Source organism: Hyperolius riggenbachi, chromosome 2 (genome assembly GCF_040937935.1).
Source record: "Hyperolius riggenbachi isolate aHypRig1 chromosome 2, aHypRig1.pri, whole genome shotgun sequence".
Taxonomy (NCBI): domain Eukaryota; kingdom Metazoa; phylum Chordata; class Amphibia; order Anura; family Hyperoliidae; genus Hyperolius; species Hyperolius riggenbachi.
Genome location: NC_090647.1, coordinates 177,040,624 through 177,060,823, shown reverse-complemented (window position 1 = coordinate 177,060,823; position 20,200 = coordinate 177,040,624). Strand labels below are relative to the sequence as shown.

The 20,200-nt window shown below is 41.3% G+C and overlaps 1 long non-coding RNA gene across 5 annotated transcripts in view; it reads left to right on the top strand.

Annotated features, from left to right (window-relative positions):
* LOC137544166 (uncharacterized) overlaps positions 1-20,200 on the top strand; it is a 218,850-nt gene that overhangs the window by 9,861 nt on the left and 188,789 nt on the right. For 3 of the 5 annotated variants that reach the window (XR_011025751.1, XR_011025749.1, XR_011025750.1), the window contains exon 3: positions 12,716-12,770. The exons of the other annotated variants lie outside the window; for them this stretch is intronic. This is a non-coding gene — a long non-coding RNA (uncharacterized lncRNA). The remainder of the gene's footprint in view (positions 1-12,715; positions 12,771-20,200) is intronic. 5 annotated transcript variants of the gene reach the window in all.

The following is a 20,200-nucleotide window of genomic DNA, read 5'->3' as shown; positions in this document are numbered from 1 at the left end:
ATCCAAAAAGTGGTGAGATGTTTTAATTAGCCATACAGACGTGATAGAAGAGAAAGTTTAGTTGAGTTTGACTTACTTCCACGAGATTTGCATAGTCCTGAATAAATACGTACCTGCATAAACTACAATGCAGTGTTTACAATTCCTGGAGTGTCAGGCTGCTCTGGTGTTTTTCAAAGAAGGAGTTAAAAAAAGTTAAAGGGGGTGAAGGGATGTCTTTTTTAATCTAATAAATGTAAAGCCCCCTCCACCTTTTCCAAAGCTTCCTTTAACCCCTTCTCACCCATGCAGACTGATATGGCCAGAATGCCTGAGTCAACATGTGTGGGGCTTCTCCATGCAAGCTATACCAGCACATATAGTACATGGGAGTCTCTTTAACCCTCCTGGCGGTTTGTCAAAATCCGCCAGGGGGCAGCAAATACGTTTTTTAAATTTTTTTATTTTTCATGTAGCGAGATGAGGTCTCGCTACATGATAGCCGCTGGTCAGCGGCATCCCCCCAACCCCCTCGAAGAACGGGATCTCCTGGAGGGCTTCCCCCGTCGCCATGGCGACGGGGCGTGTTGACGTCACCGACGTCATCGATGTCGTGACGTCAAAGGGGACTCCGATCCACCCCACAGCGATACCTGGCACTGATTGGCCAGGCAGCGCACGGGGTCTGGGGGGGCGGCTGCGGCGCCGGCGACGCGTATAGCGGCGCATCGGCGGGTAGCGGCGGCGATCGGGCACACAGCTAGCAAAGTGCTAGCTGCGTGCAGCAAAAAAAAATTATGCAAATCGGCCCAGCAGGGCCTGAGCGGTGCCTCCCGGCGGCATAGCCCGTGCTCAGCACGGGCTTACCGCCAGGGAGGTTAAGAGAGGTGTGACAAATCCTCCCCTCTCCAACAAAGCCCCTTTTTTATATCATGGACCATATCTTGGACAGGGGCTCGTCTCCACCTTCAGTGCTAAGGAAGAAATGGGGATAACTACCCCTATACATGTAGGATAGGTCTTGATGGGCTTATGGTGGAATGTGGGGCACCCTTTAAAAAGAGGATGCCAAGATGTCTGTCCCCTTCCAGGTAGATAGGTAAAGAGGGTCACTTTTGACCCTCTATACCTATTTAGTGTTAAAGAGAAACTCCGACCAAGAATTGAACTTTATCCCAATCAGTAGCTGATACCCCCTTTTACATGAGAAATCTATTCCTTTTCACAAACAGACCATAAGGGGGCGCTGAATGACTGATATTGTGGTGAACCCCCCCCCCCCCCCCCCCAAGAAACTCTTGAGTACATACTCCTGGCAGTTTCCTGTCTGTGAACCTTTCTGCATTGTGGGAAATAACTGTTTACAGCTGTTTCCAACTGTCGAAAAAACATGCAGCAGCTACATCACCTGGCTGCAAACAGTAACAATGTCACCATGTAATACATTTCAGAATGTAAATCAGGGATTTAAAAAGATTTTAAAATGGGCAAACACTGACTAAATCATTTATACATAATTATTGTAAAAATGAAGCAGTTTTTTATTACATTATTTTCACTGGAGTTCCTCTTTAAGAAGTGTTAATGTTATTCTCCATATCCATACAGCAACCTATTGGACTAATGTGGTGCGGCCATGTGGTGGTGACATGCAACCTTGTGGAAAACAAAGCTGCAGATAAAGGGGTGTGAGCTAAGGCAGAGGATCCTTGCATGTGTCCATGTAGCCCTTTGCTGTAACATGACAAAAGATCACGGAACATAATCATCTTACTTCTTAGTAAAAGATCTTTGAGTAGGCGATGATACAAAACTATACATTACCAGTCATCTTCTTAGCCCGTTTAAAAATGGGCTACGTCTCTCATTACTTGGCAATACGCATGACGCCCGCCGCGCGCACACCCGTGACCCCCCCCGCCACGCGCCCCCGTGATGCCCACCGCGCGCACACATGCCCGCCCCTTCTGGTCCCGTCCTCCGGCTCTCGGCACGGTCGGCAGTGTCTCTGCGTATTGTCCCTGCACATGCGCAGTGCTAAAAAGCAATGACACAGGGACAAAAACGGACGCAGAGACACTTGCCAATTATATATAGAGATATTTAAGGCAGTTAAATTTTTTTTCATGTAAAAATGGTTAGCACAAAAAAAAACACATTTCATTGCAAACATGTTGAATTATTTGAATTATTATTCTAATGCTTAACATTAATACAAGATCTGGATTCCAAGGCTGAAAAAGATGTCCTATAACTAACAACCTTTGTTTAAAAGAGTATGGCAGTTGTATTTAAAATGTCAAAGAAAACCCCCCTCAGGTCCTCACATCTGTACATCAGTACATCTGAATGAAAGTATTTTGTTTTTACAAAAGTGTGTTGGAGCGGTGATGTGTGCACTAACTTAAAGAGGACTCTAACGACATATAATAGAATGCAATAAATTATTCAGGATACCCACTTTTAGGTTACAAAACCTGGTTGCAGTTTATTATGCTGAATTCCCTTCTTCATTTTGGGAGACCAGCTATGTTTTTCGTTCTGGCTTTAGAACTCTAGTAATGAGCATTCTGCAGAGATCACTTGCTAGTACTAAAGATGTTTCTGCCTGTGATACATTTCAAAAAAGTAAATCTGGACCCATGTAGTGCTGCATATTTAACGAGGAATATGTCTATTCCTAAAATGTTCATGTATTTAACAGAGAGAGAGAGAGAGAGAGAGAGAGAGAGAGAGAGAGAGAGAGTGTTTGTAAGTGGCAGTATGATCACAATTGTCACGTCCCTAAACCACCCTTTCTATGCAGTTTGTGTCCCTTTAATAGAATGGGTGGAAGCCTCTTACTTTGATCATTACTGTATATGCAAAGGGACTAAAGGGACTCCGAGCAGTGCAAAAACTATAGAAAGATGCATATCGTTTTAAAGATCTCTTTCTCCTCTTTCCAATGATATATAAACCGCCACCCTACGCCTTTTAGTTTTTGCTATTTTCGCGATTGAAATTGCCGCGGCCGCGATTTCGATCGCGAAAATAGAGAAAACTAAAAGGCGTAGGGTGATGATTTAGGGGTCGTCAGAAAGAGGAGAACGAGAGCTTTAAAATGATATCCATCTTTCCATAGTTACTTGTATTACACAGGGCGACTTTTTCCTAAAGTCAGCAGCTCCATTCTGCTGAATGGAGCTGCTGACACTGGGGAAAGTGTCGTCCTGTGTAATACAAGTAACTATTGAAAGATGGATATCATTTTAAAGCTCTCTTTCTCCTCTTTCTGACGACCCCTAAATCGTCACCCTACGCCTTTTAGTTTTTTCTATTTTCGCGATCGAAATCGCGGCCACGGCAATTTTAATCGTGAAAATACCAAAAACTAAAAGGCGTAGGGTGGCGGTTTATATATTATTGGAAAGAGGAGAAAGAGATCTTTAAAATGATATGCATCTTTCCATAGTTTCTGCACTGCTCGGAGTCCCTTAAGGAATAAACAAATATTTTTGATTGGTCAGCCTAATGACATCATAATAATAGGCTGAAAAATGCTTCTTGGGTGGTCTTCACCTTTGTCAGCTTTACAAACAAACAAACAAACACAGAACATTTATATCGCGCTTTTTCTCCTGGCGGACTCAAAGCCCCAGAGCTGCAGCCACTAGGATGCGCTCTATAGGCAGTAGCAGTGTTAGGGGGACTTGCCCAAGATCTCCTACTGAATAGGTGCAGGCTTACTGAACAGGCAGAGCCAAGATTCAAACCCAGGTCTCCTGTGTCAGAGGCAGAGCCCTTAACCATTACACTATCCAGCCACTCCTCAGGGACTATCCAGCCACTCCTCCTTTAGGGGGACCAATCACAAACTCTTAATAGCTAATAAGTTTACCAAAAAATGGTTCATCGTGTAAATGACATCTATCGCCAATAAAACTAAATCAGTGTACACTCAATCATTGAATTATAACACAGTAACAAATCACATATGGAATTATTTTTTTAAAAGTTACACATTTCAAAAAGACAGTTTTAGATGCATTAAACATAGATAATGTCACTATAGTTTAAAGGGGCACTACTGTGAAATAATTGCTTTTCAGTAACTGTAATGATTTCTAGAAGATAAGCAATGTATAAGATCTTTAAATTGGCTGGTCACATTTAATCTGTACACTGATCAGACAGAATTCAAGAGTGGGAATCCCCGCACTAGCTCAGTTACGGACGTGGTGCTATCCATTCTCTGCCGAGTTCAACTGTAGCAGCTGATTTCTATCTGACATTACTCCTTCTCCACTCCCTGTGAGGCTGTACATAGTAAAGCTGATCTTCCAGCCCCCCCCTGCAGTTTTGCAGGCACAGCCCTCCACACGACAGTGCTCTCTACTAGCTATAAACTGGCTCTGCTCGGACCTCAGAGATCTCACAGAGCTACAGACAGCAGCCTCACAGGGAGGGGGGAGGAAGTGACATTGGATAGAAATCAGCTGTTACAGGTCAACTCTGCAGGGAATGGATAGCACCATGTCAGTTAGGGCTCGTTCCCACTATCACGAATCTGCATGCGTCCAACGCATGCAGATCCGCACATGTAATGCAAGTGGATGGGCCTGTTTCCACTGTAGCGTTGTTGAGGTGCGTTTTTTTCAGCGGTAAAAAAACGCACAAAAGAGCCAACGATTTCGCCTGCGTCGGGAATCCGTGCGAATCGCCGCTAATGTATTTAATAGTAAAAACGCATGCGTTTGTTACATGCGTTTTTACCCGCGATTTCGCGTGCGATTTCGCACCTTTTTCAATTTTATTTAGCCCTGGCAGTGTCATGGTTAATTTCGCATGGCACCCTGCCATGCGAAATCGCATGCGAAATCGCGGGTAAAAATACAAGCGTCGGAATGCGGCCGAAATCGCGTCGCAACAGTGGGAACGAGCCCTCACTGAGCTGGTGCTGAGATTCCCACTCTTGAATTTAGTCTGATCAGTATACAGATTAGATGTGACCAGCTAATTCAACTATCTAAAACATTGCTTATCCTGTGGAAGTCATTTAATACAGTAACTGAAAAACAATTACTTTGCAGTAGTGTCCCTTTAAGAAAATCTATGTAATAGATAAAGTTACCCCAAAAATGTTAATTTTGAATAATCCTTAAGGCCCTTTTCACACTGGGACGTTTTCATTGCAGTGCATTAGCCTTTTTTACCACAGGGCAACACTAGTGTTGGGCGAACACCTGGATGTTCGGGTTCGGGAAAGTTCGCCGAACATGGCCGCAATGTTCGGCATGTTCGGGCCGAACCCCGAACTCCCCGAACATCCCGCTTTTGGGGGCCCTATGGGGTCGCAGGCATAAGGGGGGAGCATGCCCCGATCGCGGGGGGGGTCGGAAATTCCCCCCACCCCCTCCGCTAGCGCTCCCCCCTCTGCCCGCTTCCCCATTCAAAAGTTAGGAAGTGAAACTGTACCTGTGCGGCCGGTAGTGGGTGACTGGCAGTGGGCGGCACTATGGAGAGACTGAGGAGGAGGAGGAGTCCGGAGAGTGACGCGTTGAGGGAGGCCGGGCAGTGGGCGGATCAGCAGTAGTACCGTACTACTGCTGATCCGCCCACTGCCCGGCCTCCCTCAACGCGTCACTCTCCGGACTCCTCCTCCTCCTCAGTCTCTCCATAGTGCCGCCCACTGCCAGTCACCCACTACCGGCCGCACAGGTACAGTTTCACTTCCTAACTTTTGAATGGGGAAGCGGGCAGAGGGGGGAGCGCTAGCGGAGGGGGTGGGGGGAATTTCCGACCCCCCCCCGCGATCGGGGCATGCTCCCCCCTTATGCCTGCGACCCCATAGGGGGCCAGTATTCGGGCGAACAGGGCCCTGTTCGTGCCGAACAGGGGCCCTGTTCGGCCAGGCAATGAGCCGTTCGGGCGAACCTGAACAGTTTGGCCGAACACCACCAGGTGTTCGGCCGAACGCGAACATCACCCGAACAGGGTGATGTTCTGCAGAACCCGAACAGTGGCGAACACTGTTCGCCCAACACTAGGCAACACTAAAACAATAAAAAATTAAAGGGCTTTGCATTCCTACCGTGATGTGATGCTATGGGCCAGAAGTATTGAATTTACCACAAGGACAACAGCACGTTACCAGAGACGATCGACAGCAATGCGCAGTGACTGAAAGTCATGTAAATCTATGGCGCAACAAATAACTGTTTGTCACTCACATTTAGGTCATGAATGCGCCTAAGCATATTTTGACAATACACTTCCATGCACTTCCTATTTCTGCCACAGGAAGTGAGTGCTGAGAGAGCTTCTCATTTTGCTTGGCTTGCAGCCAGAAGTGAGATTGCGATGCGTTGTGATTGCGCAATCGCACCATGACAAAAACCCCGGTTTCTATTGAGAAACCGGCCTCCGCATATTAAAATACAGCATTGCTCTTCAATATGTTATGTCAAAATGAGGAGATAAAGCATAAATGTGCTTTAAACATTTTCTGTGGTTTGATAAAACTAGGCCATTGCTCAATAACTCATTTGATCCTTATTTTTTACTTTTTTAATGCAGTGAACTGTTTGAATGATTGTTCTACAAAATTAGGAGGCTAGACGAATCAATAACACAGCGCTATAATAATAAGTGTTAACTAGATGGCAGAAGCGAGTGAGGGAAATACTATAAAAGAATCAAAATATAAATATCATAACAGCTGGAAATAAATTGTATTGCAAAGTTGTGTGAGAAAGAAGAAATATAAAAAAATCAAAGAGCACAGTTATAATTATAAATCTAGAAAATGATGTATGAAAAACAGTTTAATTATGGCTAATTTATTTTTGGTTATATTGAGGGTTGAAATTACATTAGTCATTCTCATTTAAAGTAATCCAGTCTCAAATCCGGTGAATGCAAACCCAGCATGTGAGAAAAGAATTCAAAAGTAGTGGTTGTCAGAAGTGAAATCATGAACAGACATTCCTAGGATCCTTGTTGATGAAATAATATGTAATTGTAGATTATTATTATTTTTTTTTTGCAAAGATTGAACCAGACCTTTGCCCTTTCTCTTCTCATTCTGACTTGTTGGTCCTTTTCTCATCCTGCACAACTGTTTAATTTTAACCAGCTTCGGATGCCTTTACCTGGAATTACTGAGCTATTTTTATCTGCAGTTTTTATGACATATATAACCTGACTTAAAATTTTCACATATGGGTTTTAGATACCCTTTTTTTTTTCTTTTAGCAAAACTAAGAACTTTCTTGAAAGTATGCATTCTCATGCCCATCAACTTCATGCTTTTTTTTTTTTTCCAAGCCTTTCAGATTAAAATCACTTAAAAAACAGCCCTCACGCGGATCTCTCCATCAGGTTGGCAGCGATCTTGCCCATCCTTCATTATCCAATCATCATATCGGCTTGCTTTACTGAATCTGTTCATTATATTATTCACAAAAAACAACAAAACAACGTTATCACCTCCCCCTCCTTTTAAAGTACGCCAAAAGTTTCACAGTCTCATTACTTTCAAAGTAAACTGAATCCCTGCAAGAAAACAACAACACCATTTTTATATACCAATCAGGCAATTTTAACAAAACCGCATTTCTTGCCAAATCCTCCCCCAAAAACTCAGTGAAACACCTTTTAATATTGTGTCTCTGCTTCGTATCCGCACTGTTCCACAACTCATTTGCCTGCATTCTGGCCTCAGAAATTCCATCAACTTCATGCATTTAGCAAAAATAAATAAATAAATTATCAAGCTCATATATTTTTGTGAATAGTCTCATCTGCACATAAACAGAGTAACCTAGCAGCTCAGGGTGACCCAAACTACTAGGCATGTATAGGGGGATAAAAGGGACCAAAAAGCCCTCCTACTAAAAAAAAGCAAAGCTTGGTGTATTTGCATTCTTAAAACAGAAGGAAATATGCAATAATTCAGCTATAAGTGAACATTTGTGGTTACCCACAATGCACTACTACTGAATATGCAAATTATCCCTTTTCGCCCTTGGTAAGCCAAGCAAGCATCCAGAACCGCTGGTGTATAGTAAGCCTATAACTTTAAATTTTACACAGCCATATCAAACCCACATGTAGACAGCCTGTTTCAGACTTTTAGTCCTCATCAGTACATGGCAGGGATTGATAAGGCTGTATGAGATAGGGCTTGGACCAGTACAACAGAGTAACCAAGCAGCTCAGGGTGACCCAAACTACTAAGAATGTATAGGAGGATAAAAGAGACCAAAAAGCCCTCCTACTAAAAAAAAGCAAAGCTTGGTGTATTTGCCTTCTTAAAACAGAAGGAAATCTGCAATTTTTTAAGAAGGCAAATACACCAAGCTGTACATAAACAGAATTCAATGCATTTTGAGAAAATTAATTTTCTAATGGGAGGTGCAGTAACACTCTGCGCAGCTCCCCATATACACAGAAGACACAATTTTTTAATTGATTAAGCACTAAGGCATCCTTCTAAGAAAAACATGACATGCCATGGAAACGCTCTGCAAATGTTGGAATGTTGTACCGGCAGTAATTTTACCAAAAAATACTAAAATTAACCCCTTAAGAGTTCAGTTCCGTGATTAGTTCTTCCTTGCATTCAAAATGTGCTTTTAAAAGGGCCGCCTAGTGTAGGATCCAGGCAGCCTAGGAAGACAGTGAGGGACCGATCGGCCTGAAGAGGGCTGGAGGAAGCCCCAGGTATGTATACATTCTGTATTTTACTTGTTTCAAGTTTCCTTAAAAGTACATCTGTAGTGATGAAAAAGGCAGATCCTACCTATGGAGAGGGAAGGCTCTGGTTCCTGTACCTGTCGTTTTTTTGGTGTTCTTGTTCCCCCACTGTGCCCCAATGAAGTTATGCCCCCTCTGGGAGTCTTTGAAAGGCTTCAAGAGCACTTGTGTCCCTGAGTGCTCCCAAAGACAGGTTGCTTCATACTGCACATAAGTACGAAGACATCCATCTTGGAAAGCACTCAGGGTTACAAGTGCGTTTGAAGCCTTCCAAGGGTCCTGAAGGTATATTTGACCAGTTGGTTAAATACATGCAACGGGGTGACAATGCTGGAACAAGCGTCCTGAGTAGGGAAATGAAAGGCCCAATAGGATCTGGAACTTTTACTGTCCATAGGTAAGTAGCAAACTGTTTTACCCTCACTTCAGTTTTATTTTAAATTGCAGCCAAGAGGTGCTCAGTGTTTGGCAGATGGGAGGCTGAACTGGCTGGCAAGCATGCAATTCAGTAATCCGTCTAGAGACTGTAAACACATTACTATGATTAGCTAGATTTTGAAGCAACGTTAAAGTTTTGTTTATTTAGATAATATTGTGTACTCATTATGGCAGTTCCTGTGCCATTCTGGTATTTTGCATTGCAGTGTAAAGCTTCTTAAAAGAAACCTAAACTGATAAGGATATGGATTTTTCCTTCTAACCACTTAATGACATGCTGACTTATAAAAACGTCCTGCTAGAGCCTCTTAATGGCTCCAGGACGTTTTTCAAAGTCAGACAGTGCTGCTGCCGCTGTGCACGTGCGCGCTCCTGCAGATGCGCGTGCATCCCTGTGCACGTGCACGTGAAAATTGTGAAAAAAAAACACGCCCCCCAGAAAAATACACCTTTATTTCCAAACGATATATTGTCACCATACTTTGTACTAGGGACATCATTAAAATCTTGTGATAACCAGGACAAAGGGGCAGATAAAATGTGTGGCTTTTATGTACAGTAGCAGTGTTTATATTAAAACCACAGGGGATGAAATTGGAGAAATAGTGTATTTTTCATGTTTTCCTTGTATTTCCCTTTAAAATGCATAGAAAATAAAGTAATTACTGAAAACAAATATCAATCCCAAAAAGCCCAATTGGTGGTGAAAAAAAAACAAGATATAGATCATTGCATTGTGATTAGTAGTGATCAAGCTATTGGCAAATGAAAGGGATGAGCACTGAAAGGTGAAAATTGCTCTTGTCTGTTAGGGTAAAAACCGCCTTGGGGTGAAGTAGTTAAAATAATACCAGTTGCCTGACTCTCCTGCTAATCCTGTGACTCTAATACTTTTAGCCACAGCCCCTCAACAAGCATGCAGATCAGATGCTTTGACTGAAGTCAGACTGGATTAGCTGCATACTTGTTTCAGATGTGTGATTCAGTCACTACTGCAGCCAAAGAGAACAGCAGGACTGGAAAGCACCTGATATTGCTTAAAAGGAAACATCCATATCCCTCTCAGTTAAGGTTCCCTTTAAACATTTTTAAGCTTTTTATGCAACACGTATGTTTTACTATTATTACTAACACATATATTACAATGTTTTTGTTTACATACATCTATTTTAGAATAACCAGTTACATCTCATAAAACTTTATAGAACTGTGTTGAAATCTCAGAATCAATGGCTTCTACGGAAACCAGAGATTGAAAGCTTATAGCAAGGTTTGCAATAACAATAAATTAGAGCTTACAGCTCAAACCACCAGATCTGTTTGTCAGTATGTTTGGATTTAAATATTAACCATATTCCAGATGCATAAAAATAATTTCTTCTGGCCCTGGATTCACGTTTCTCTGTTTTAGGGGTTTTCTTATTCTTTGTAATCTTTTATTTTTTTTTTCTTGTTGCCAGAATAGAATTTCTGAAATTTATTTTACTTCAATCTCATGTGTCTAAATTACTAAAACTGAATATAGTAAGAACTGCTTGTATTACACCGGCGTACACAAGATGTGAGCTGAAGCACTCTTATGAAGGAAATTACATTTTTAAGTATTTTTTTCTTTTCTCAAATTCTTTTTAAAACGTTTATCCCCTTATTTGGAAATATATTTCCCTGTCAATGATTTATTTTTCTTATGGTAAAGATCTGAAAATTGACTGTTTTTGAGCTAGCACATCAATAATGACTTATTCTCAGATAACATTCTTTGATTGGCCAGTAGCTCTGAACAATCAGCATATTTATTTAAATTATAAACAAAAGATAGTTTATCTCCAAAGAATTGTTGCAGGGTATAAGAATGCACTAGTTAGTCAGTCGGGGAAATTCACAGAACAGCTAGGAGGCAGCAGCGTGTGACTTGCAGATTTTTCATTAACCACTCACCTCTAAAGGTTTTCCCCTTAAACACTAGAGCAATGTTCACCTTTCAGCACTCCTCCTTTTCTTTCACCAATAATTTAATCACTACTAATCACAACAAAATGATCTATATCTTATTTTTTGCTCCCAATTAGGTGGCACATTATGCTAAGAATTATTTTGTTCCAAATGCATTTTAATGTAAATAATAAAAAAATTATTATTTCTCAGTTTTCGGCCATTATCGTTTTAAAATAAAATGTTCTACTGTGGATAAAACCCAAGCATTTTATTTGCCCATTTGTCCTGGTTATTGCAATGTTTAAAATATTTCCCTGGTACAATGTATGATGACATTATTTTACTTGAAAATAAAGGTGTATTTTTTCAGTTTTCAGCATCCATCACTAATTATAAGTCCATAATTTAACACAAATAACAGTAATATCCCCTCTTGACATGCATATTAAAAATGTTCAGTCCCTAAGGTAACTATTTATGTATATATTTTTTAATTGTCATTTTTTATGCAAAAGTTTTATTTGGGTAACTATGGGAGAGTGTGGGAGGTAAGGGGTTAATTGTATGTATTTATGTGTAGATCTCTTTATTTAAAAAAAAATGTATGTAGGTGTACTTTAACTATTTGGCCACAAGATGTCCTCACTCATTATCTTCCTGAGCATACTATTAGTACACTAATAGGAAGTAATGCATGGACAGGTTACTTTTGTTATTACAGTGACGACAGTGATCTCATTGATGCCAGCAATCATTGACATGGGGACTTAGATCAGTGAATGGGAACTGCATTCCCATTCATTGATCTCTCTAATGATCGGCGGCGAGAACGGGCACAGCGGCAGTAGAAGAGTATATGTGTGTGTATATATATGTGTGTGTGTGTGTGTATGTATATATATATATATATATATATATATATATATATATATATATATATATATATATATATATATATATATGCTGTACTGGTGTTTTGCAGGGACGTAGATACTTTTCCTGGGGGAGGTCAAGTGGTTAAAGAACTACTACAGTGGAAAAGGAAAGCAGTTAAGATATGACAGGACCAACAGGTTTTGGACTAGTCCATCTGCTCTTGGGGCATTCTTAGGGTTTTCTTTGTTTTCAAAAGCATTTCCTGAAAGGCAGTTGCAAAGTCTAATTGCCAAAATAGTAAGATGCCAGCCTCCCTACTCACTTGCACACTGTTTATGCAGTGTCACCTAGCAACTGCCATTCAGAGAATGCGTTCAAAAAACAAGAAAACCTTGAGAATCTCTCATGAGGAGATGGACTAGTGCAAAACCTTTCAGTTTGGTCAGATTGTAACTGCTTAACTTTTACTCTGTAATGCCAGGCATACATGGTAAGTTTTCTCCTTATCAATCGAGCCGCTGATGGCTCGATTGATAATATCCGACAGGTCCGATAACCTGCCAGACAAGCGGGGATGCACCGGCATCGAGCCAGCGGCTCGATCCGGCGCATAATTGAATCCGTGTATGCCCAGCATAATGGTCTTTTAAGAAAAAAACTGGTCATTGCCCAAGTATTATATTATATTGTGCAGTTTTAATTAAAATATTTTTTTCAATGCAAATGTATTTCATTTTTAATTTTTCAGACCCCATTTCTAAGCTGGCAGCTGAGATAATGCTCAAGAGCAGTTTTATGCACAGGTGATACATCTGCAAATTATTAAAAACAATGTTTACGTGCATCATGAACATATACTCTTCATCAGGATATTTCAATTAATTAGTTTATCTGAGTTACATGTATATGCAGTACGCATGGACTGTAAAATACCTATTCATGTCTTTGTCATATTGAAGTTAATTATACTATTTTCATCTTCTTATGGATTGCAAGTGCCATCTGCTAGCATAACCTTGACCCTTCCCTCTACCAGTGACCAGATTCTCTTCTAAGCATTCTATTCTGCTCTGTGGCTCTTTGAGTTAACTTTAATTAATGTCTTCGTACAAGGTTATATTGACGTTATTCTGATTTATATGTAAGGTATGGTTATTACATGTGATGAGAATAACTTATTTTTTCAATATAGCATGAGGTTGTCTATCTATCTATCTATCTATCTATCTATCTATCTATCTATCTATCTATCTATCTATCTGCCTCTGTCTCTGTCTGTCTGTCTGTCCATCTGTCACTTAACACTATTGAACTTTATAAACTGAGCATAGGCACACACATTTGTGTTAATAGGTGAAGTACATATACTTTAATTTTGGAAGAGTTTGGAAGCCTTATTCTTTCAGGTTTCCAATCTACAGGTAAGGAGTGGACAATACCACTTGTGTAGGACTAGGGTTTTAGAACTTGTGAGTACAAGTGGTCCCTGCATTGGCCACTTGGTGTTATAGTAGTAATACATACCATTTTGTATGTGTTGTATTGCAGCTATTATTAATCATAACCAAATATGTGATGCCGCCATCCATTCCCCCTCTCTCCTTATGACATGTAGGACTACAGTGCCCCCTACCAAAATAACTTGTGCAGCCACCCCCCTCATAACAATGCTATTCCTTTCCATAACTTGATGCAGTGTAGTGCATTGGAGCAGTTAGTGTCTTACCTATTCCAGCATCTGCTGTTACTCACCTTCATACTGGTCTCAAGTAACATGCAGAAAACCTGGATTGACAGACTCTTACAAACTGTGCACAGTAAATGGTAAACTGGGTTATTCATAGGAAGTAACTAAATAATTAAGTGGAGGGAGCAATGCTGAAGATGAAACTGAAACTGAAATACTTTGGACACAAAGAGAAGGCAGGACTCATTGGAGAAGACCCTGATGCAGGGAAAGATTTAGGGCAAAAGGAGGAGGAGATGGCAGGGAATGAGGTGGCTAGAAAGTATCATAGAGGCAACAAACATGTAGTTCAACAAGCTTCGAGCAGAGCTGTATCTGGGTAATATGACGCCTATGGCAATTAGTGACATTGCACCTCCCCCTGAGCGCCTTTCCCCTGTAAGAAAAAAAAAACAAAAAACGAAAAAAAAACCTGGGTGCTTTTGCTGGGGTCTGGGAAGGACTGGGGGCTTTGCTTGGTGCTTGGATGGGTGCTTTACTGGGCTGAGAGCTTTGCTTTGCTGGGTGCTTTGCTGGGCTAGGGGCTTTGCTTTGCTTGGCTGGCCGTTTGCTTTTCTGGGCACTCTGCAGGGCTGGAGGCTTTGCTTTGCTGGGGGCTTTGCCTTGCAGGGTGCTTTGATTTGCAGGGTTGGGCACTTTGCTGGGCACTTTGCTTTGCTTTGGTGAATGATCAGTCACTTATTATTACCTTAAAGAGAACCCGAGGCGAGGTTCTGAGAATAAACTCCACATACAGAGGCTGGATCTGTCTATAGAGCCCAGCCTCTGTTGCTATCTAGATCGCCCCTAAGCGCCCCCTGTGCTCTGCAATCTCCCCATAAATCACAGCCGTGCTGCTGACACGCAGCTTGTCAGAGCAGGCTGTGTTTACCTCTCTCCTGTCAGTCTCGCCACTCCCCCACCTCCTGCATTGCTCCGGTCCCCGCCTGTGTCCTTTCCCTCCCCGCTGATTGGAGGGAAGGGACGCAGGCGGGGACCGGAACGATGCAGGAGGCGGGGGGAGCGCCGAGACTGACAGGAGTGAGGTAAACACAGCACGCACAGCGCGGCTGTGATTTATGGGGTATTGCAGAGCGCAGGGGGGCTTAGGGACGATCTAGATAGCAACAGAGGCTGGGCTCTATTAGACAGACCCAGCCTCGGTATGTGGATTTCATTCCCAAGACCCCACCTCGGGTTCTCTTTAAGCCAGATGTGATCTGATATGTGATCTTTGCTGGACTTTTGCGCACACTGTGTCACCTGACCACCTGGTGCCTGCAGATACATCCACAAACTGTTTCCTCCTCTCTCCCTTGCCACCTTCATCACGTATGCGGCTAATTAGGAGGGGGATCGGGGTTACAAGGCAGCGAGGGGTGTTGACGTTTCTTTGGAGACCAGAGATGCTGCAGGGACGGTGGTCCCCATAGCAACATTGGCGCCACTCCCTGCCTTGTATCCCCGATCCCTCTCCTGAGTCCTGATTGGCCACATTCATGATGAAAGGGGAGGAGACTGAGGGAGGAAACAGTGTGTGGCCGTGGATGTAGCTGTAGGCACTGGGTGGCTAGGTGACACACAAGAGGTGCTGGAAAACAAGCTGCCTGTCCCAGTAAGTGTCACACAGAGCCACTCGGTCTCTCCTCTCCTTCTGTGAGCACCGGGCAGCCGTCATGGACAATAGTGTTAGCGGTGAGGCAGCTACTACACAGAGGGGGCAATTAATTGCCTTCTGGGGATGCGCCCCCCCCCCCCCCCCAAATGAGTGACAAAGGGTGCCTATGGCAGGTGCCCCCTATGTGCACCTCCACGATAACTAACATTATGCATTTTGATATGGTAACTTGTGACTTGCACTGAAAAACTAATATTTGCACAGTAAGGAATTCTGTACAAAATAATTTTATACTAATCCTGTCTCCTTAGATTTGGCATCATACAAAACATAATGCAAGCCAGTAACTGACTAAATATTCCCTATATGTCAGCCCACTGCATCCCTTTCATTAATATGATATAAAACTGAAATCCCTTTGAGTTTCAAATGAGTTACTGTACTAATCCCCAAATGCAATGCCAGAGAAATCTGTCAGGCAGTATTAAAGGCTGTGGTTTTAAAATGAAATTCTTTATCTGGAAATATTATGATCGTTCTATGGCTCTCTTTTCTGCCATAGTTCGGAAATTGAATTTTCTGTCCTAGAAAATGTATAATATAATTAATATGCATATAGGGGCATATTTATCAAGACAGGTGCAAAAAAACTGGAGCAAAATGGAGCAGTTGGCCAGAGCAACCAATCATCTCTCAGCTGTTGAATGAGCAGCTTTCTGAGCAACTGCTCCACTTTTGCTAAAGATTCCTTTGCACCTGTTTTGATAAATCAACTCCATAGCTTTGCTATTGCATTCAATCTGAAGAACCCTCCAATGTCAAAAACAATTTTATACCTATAGTTTTTATAGCACTGATACATTCTCCACAGTGTTCACAGACAACATTGAACAATCCCAGACTGTCCTTCCCACAATCAAGGGCCATTTTTGGTAGGGGGGTGGGGCAAAGGGCAACTGCCCTTGAACAATAGCGCTGGTAATTCAGAGAAATTCTATAATTATACTATTATCTTCAAGGCTGGTACCTGAAACCAAAATATATTTTTAGGTTTCGTCATACATATTGTATGTGAAACTTACAATGCAAAGTCAAATTCACTATACCAGATCTGAGCACCAACACTATTTACAGCTATAAGAAATTTACTCAAAATGGGTGTTTTCTCTCTATCACTTTGTAGAAATATATAAGGGGTCCCAACTCAGGGCTTGTTTCCATAGGCTCGCTTTCAGCTGCGCTTATGGAAACGCAATCACAGGGACATCAGAGAGTGCACAGACTGCACTCTCTGATGTTTCCACACATGCGCTGTGATTCACCACTGAATAGCAGAGGATGGTTGCTTGCATTTTGGGGCAATTGCGCCCGCAATCCCAATCATTATTATGAATGGGATCACAAGCGCTGCCCCCAGAGGAGTCACATGCAATGCAGAGCTGCTCTGACACACGGCTCCTGCACTGCACTAACGAAAACAAGCCCTAACTCGCCTAGGTGGAGGGGGCTACAGTATTTGATCACCTTCTTATTGAGGGAAGGACAAAATTACAAATATTTTACCACATACAAATGATTTACCACATATCCAACATATATCTGATTTCCAATTAGTGTATTTCTGATTACCAATTTCTGAATTCCACAGAATATAGTGTATATTATAGTGTAAATATATATATTAGTCAATAAAGATGGTTAATTGTAGAAATTATTGTTTGTTTTTTGCGGATGTATGCTATTGTGCATAATCCACATTTCCGGTCGGTAACCTCAGTTACTCCTGGATTTTCTAATTGACTTAATACTTCTGAGTCTTCTGATTGGCCTAAAATTTCCACGGTAATATGATTTACAAAGTACAGTATTAATGATCTGATCGGTCCAATGCTCATCCCTATTGAATATTAAAAGCCATGTGAGTCAGCTGGCTTTGTCGTGTATGTGTGTGTGTGGGTGGGGGGCAAGTGGGAGTCATGTAAACATATGCACATAGGTATGTGCATGCTGTTTGGAAAATATGTTAGCCAGAGTATTGCACTGCTTTGCTGATACTTAGGGAAAACATAGGGAATCACGCAAATGCCCTCAAAACTAGCTTCTTCAAACTCTACTACTTATTTTCCTCTTTTTCTTACCATCTCTAGTTCCTCACAATTCCATAAATATCTTCTTTTCAGATATTACTGTACCTTTCAGGCTGCATTCACAGTGGGACGTTGTGGAGCTGCATTATAAACTCTTATAACGCAGCTTACCGCACTGCAATGCTAATCCTATGGGACATTCACAGTGCGATGCTAGCGTCGCATTGTAATGTGTAACTTGTGTGTTACCTCTAAATGTACACTTTACCGGGTACAGGAAAGCATAATTTTCATTGCCTTTATGCTTTACTGTATCTTCTGTATGCAATGGTAATGCAGCATTAATGTGCATTAACACCTTTTTTTGCTTTGTGTTGTACTGTGGCATTGCCACTTTAACGTAGCATTACAACGCAGCGTCCCACTGTGAATAAGCCCTGAACCAAATCTACCTGAAACTCATATTAATACAATTATTTTAATCATACAAGTTTTAACCCATTACCAACTTCAATAGATGTCTCTCGTTTGAGATAAATGCACTGCTTTTGACCTCAGTTGGCCGAACTTGTTGTGCTGGTAATTCTTGGGATGCTTTGATCTCTCTCTGCCAGCAGAAAATATAGAGACAGAAAGCTGAAGTCCTCTGTTATTGTCTCACACTGCCCCCTAGTGACAAGTGGCCATAAACACATATTAGAGCAATACTAATTAGAAACAGGGGAATGTAACAAATAAGAAATCAAAACATAAGCTAAAATAAAATGGTCTGGAGTACTTGCAAGCCTCTAAATAAGTTGGCTACTGAAGGGCTGCATTAGCATTATGATTAGTATTTATAAAAGTGGAGTAATCTCAATCATATTAAAACATACATAGAACAATTGGTATGCTAAATAAAACTGAAACCTTATTTTCCTCTGGTGTAAAATGCTAGTCCACCATTTACACTGATTTGCTCTAAATTATCATTAAATAAATTAGCTCTGAGCTGGTGAGTAAACATAGTGTTGTCTTTGCTTTTTAATTCGTGTCCACCATTTGTTTACAGCTTTGAGACACACAATGCCACACAGGGAGTTGGGAAAAAAGTATGTCCTTTAGATCCATCTTTTAAACATAAAAATGTTCAGATGCAGTTCTGTTTTTGGTTTTTGTCTCATAGATTTTATTGATTAAAAAAATCAAGGTCGTGCATTACTACTCTCTGCAAAGATCTCTGCATCAGATGGCATTGGAATAAAGAAATATGCAGCATTTATACTTATTACTAGAAAGGGGGCCTCAGTGGGCTCAGATTATTGTATTTTAAGTGAAATTGATTTTGTACATGATTTGATTTTAATCTGGTTTAGATGAATCAAATTCTACAAGGAGCAGATATTTAATTTAGTGCATTAGGATAAAAAGGACGTTGGATCAGAGAAGTTTAGTGCATTTGATATGATAAAAGCAGTATGTGATTATAATTTTTTTCCCTCCCAATAATTCCTTGTTATTTCATTACTACTTTAATAATTTCCTCTACTCATAATATTTGTATCCACAAACGATTGTAGTGTCATTTTTTTTTCTCTTTTCCTAAACAACATTATATTCATTAAATGACTGTATTAGGTAAGCAAGCTTTATTTGGCGATATTAGCGTAATCGTAGTTTGGAGGTTATACAGGATTTTTTCATGCTTGCTGAAGGTAAGACTTGCCTTAGAGGTACAATGCTGGCCTGCAGATCTAAGCTGCACCGTGCAGAAAACAATCTTTAGTAATTTTCCACTCTGCTGTTTTCTAGGATGATCGGATAAGAGCTCTTATCAACTTCGAGGTGGCACTTACTAGATTTTACCAGGCTTTTAACAGAAATCTGTTTTCTCTTACGTTTCCCTTAACTTAGTATCACAGGGAGAATTACTGGAAGCAATTTATTATATCATACGCGTTCACACTGAAAATGTAAAAATGTATACAATGCTAGGTAATGCCACTAGTAAATAATGGACATTTAGTACAAATATGATCACATATTATGTTTCTCAGTCTCTCAATCTCTGCATGGAGCATTTGCACATTAGAGTACTGTATACCGGTATGTATTATGTATAGGCTTTGAAAAAAAGGCAAAATAAGGGGGGGGGGGTCGGAGAAGAGACTGAGCCCACTCAGAAGTGTGGACATGTTTGCAGACACTTTTTTATGTCTCTGCTCTTTCCTGAGAGGCTCCATGTGCCCACAGTTTATTTTGGTGGCAGCTGTGACTTCATTCAGTCGGTGACCTATGAACTGGAGGCGCATGTGTAATATTTTAGTTCCATCTTTATCTCCGTGCTTCATGATCTGGAGTGCGGAGAGGTGTAACTTTTTATCTATGACGTCATTTCCAGTTACCTTTAGTCCTTGGCAACCTGACAAGACAGGCCCTGGAATTTAAACCATCATTGTCCTGACTATGCTTCCCTCCTCTACAGCTCTCCTGGCTGCATCTGCTGTTAAGTTATGGCAAGAAAAATATTTTTCTGAAAGTTAAACAAACAATCTCTCTATGGAAGCATCTATATCTCTTCTACTTCCGAATAAGAAATGTAACACCAGCGCCAGAGACTTGGGCGCAGCTGGCACCATCATAGGCCACAATAGGAATTACAGCTATAGAGGTGCTCAGTGAGTAATTTAGGTGCCATCAGAAGCCGGAGCATAAATTACGATACAAACACTGTGATTCGACCGCCAGCAATAGCTGGAAGCCGAATTACAACTATCTATGTCGGCCTGGTGGGGGAATAGAAATTAACGTCGCTGACAGGAG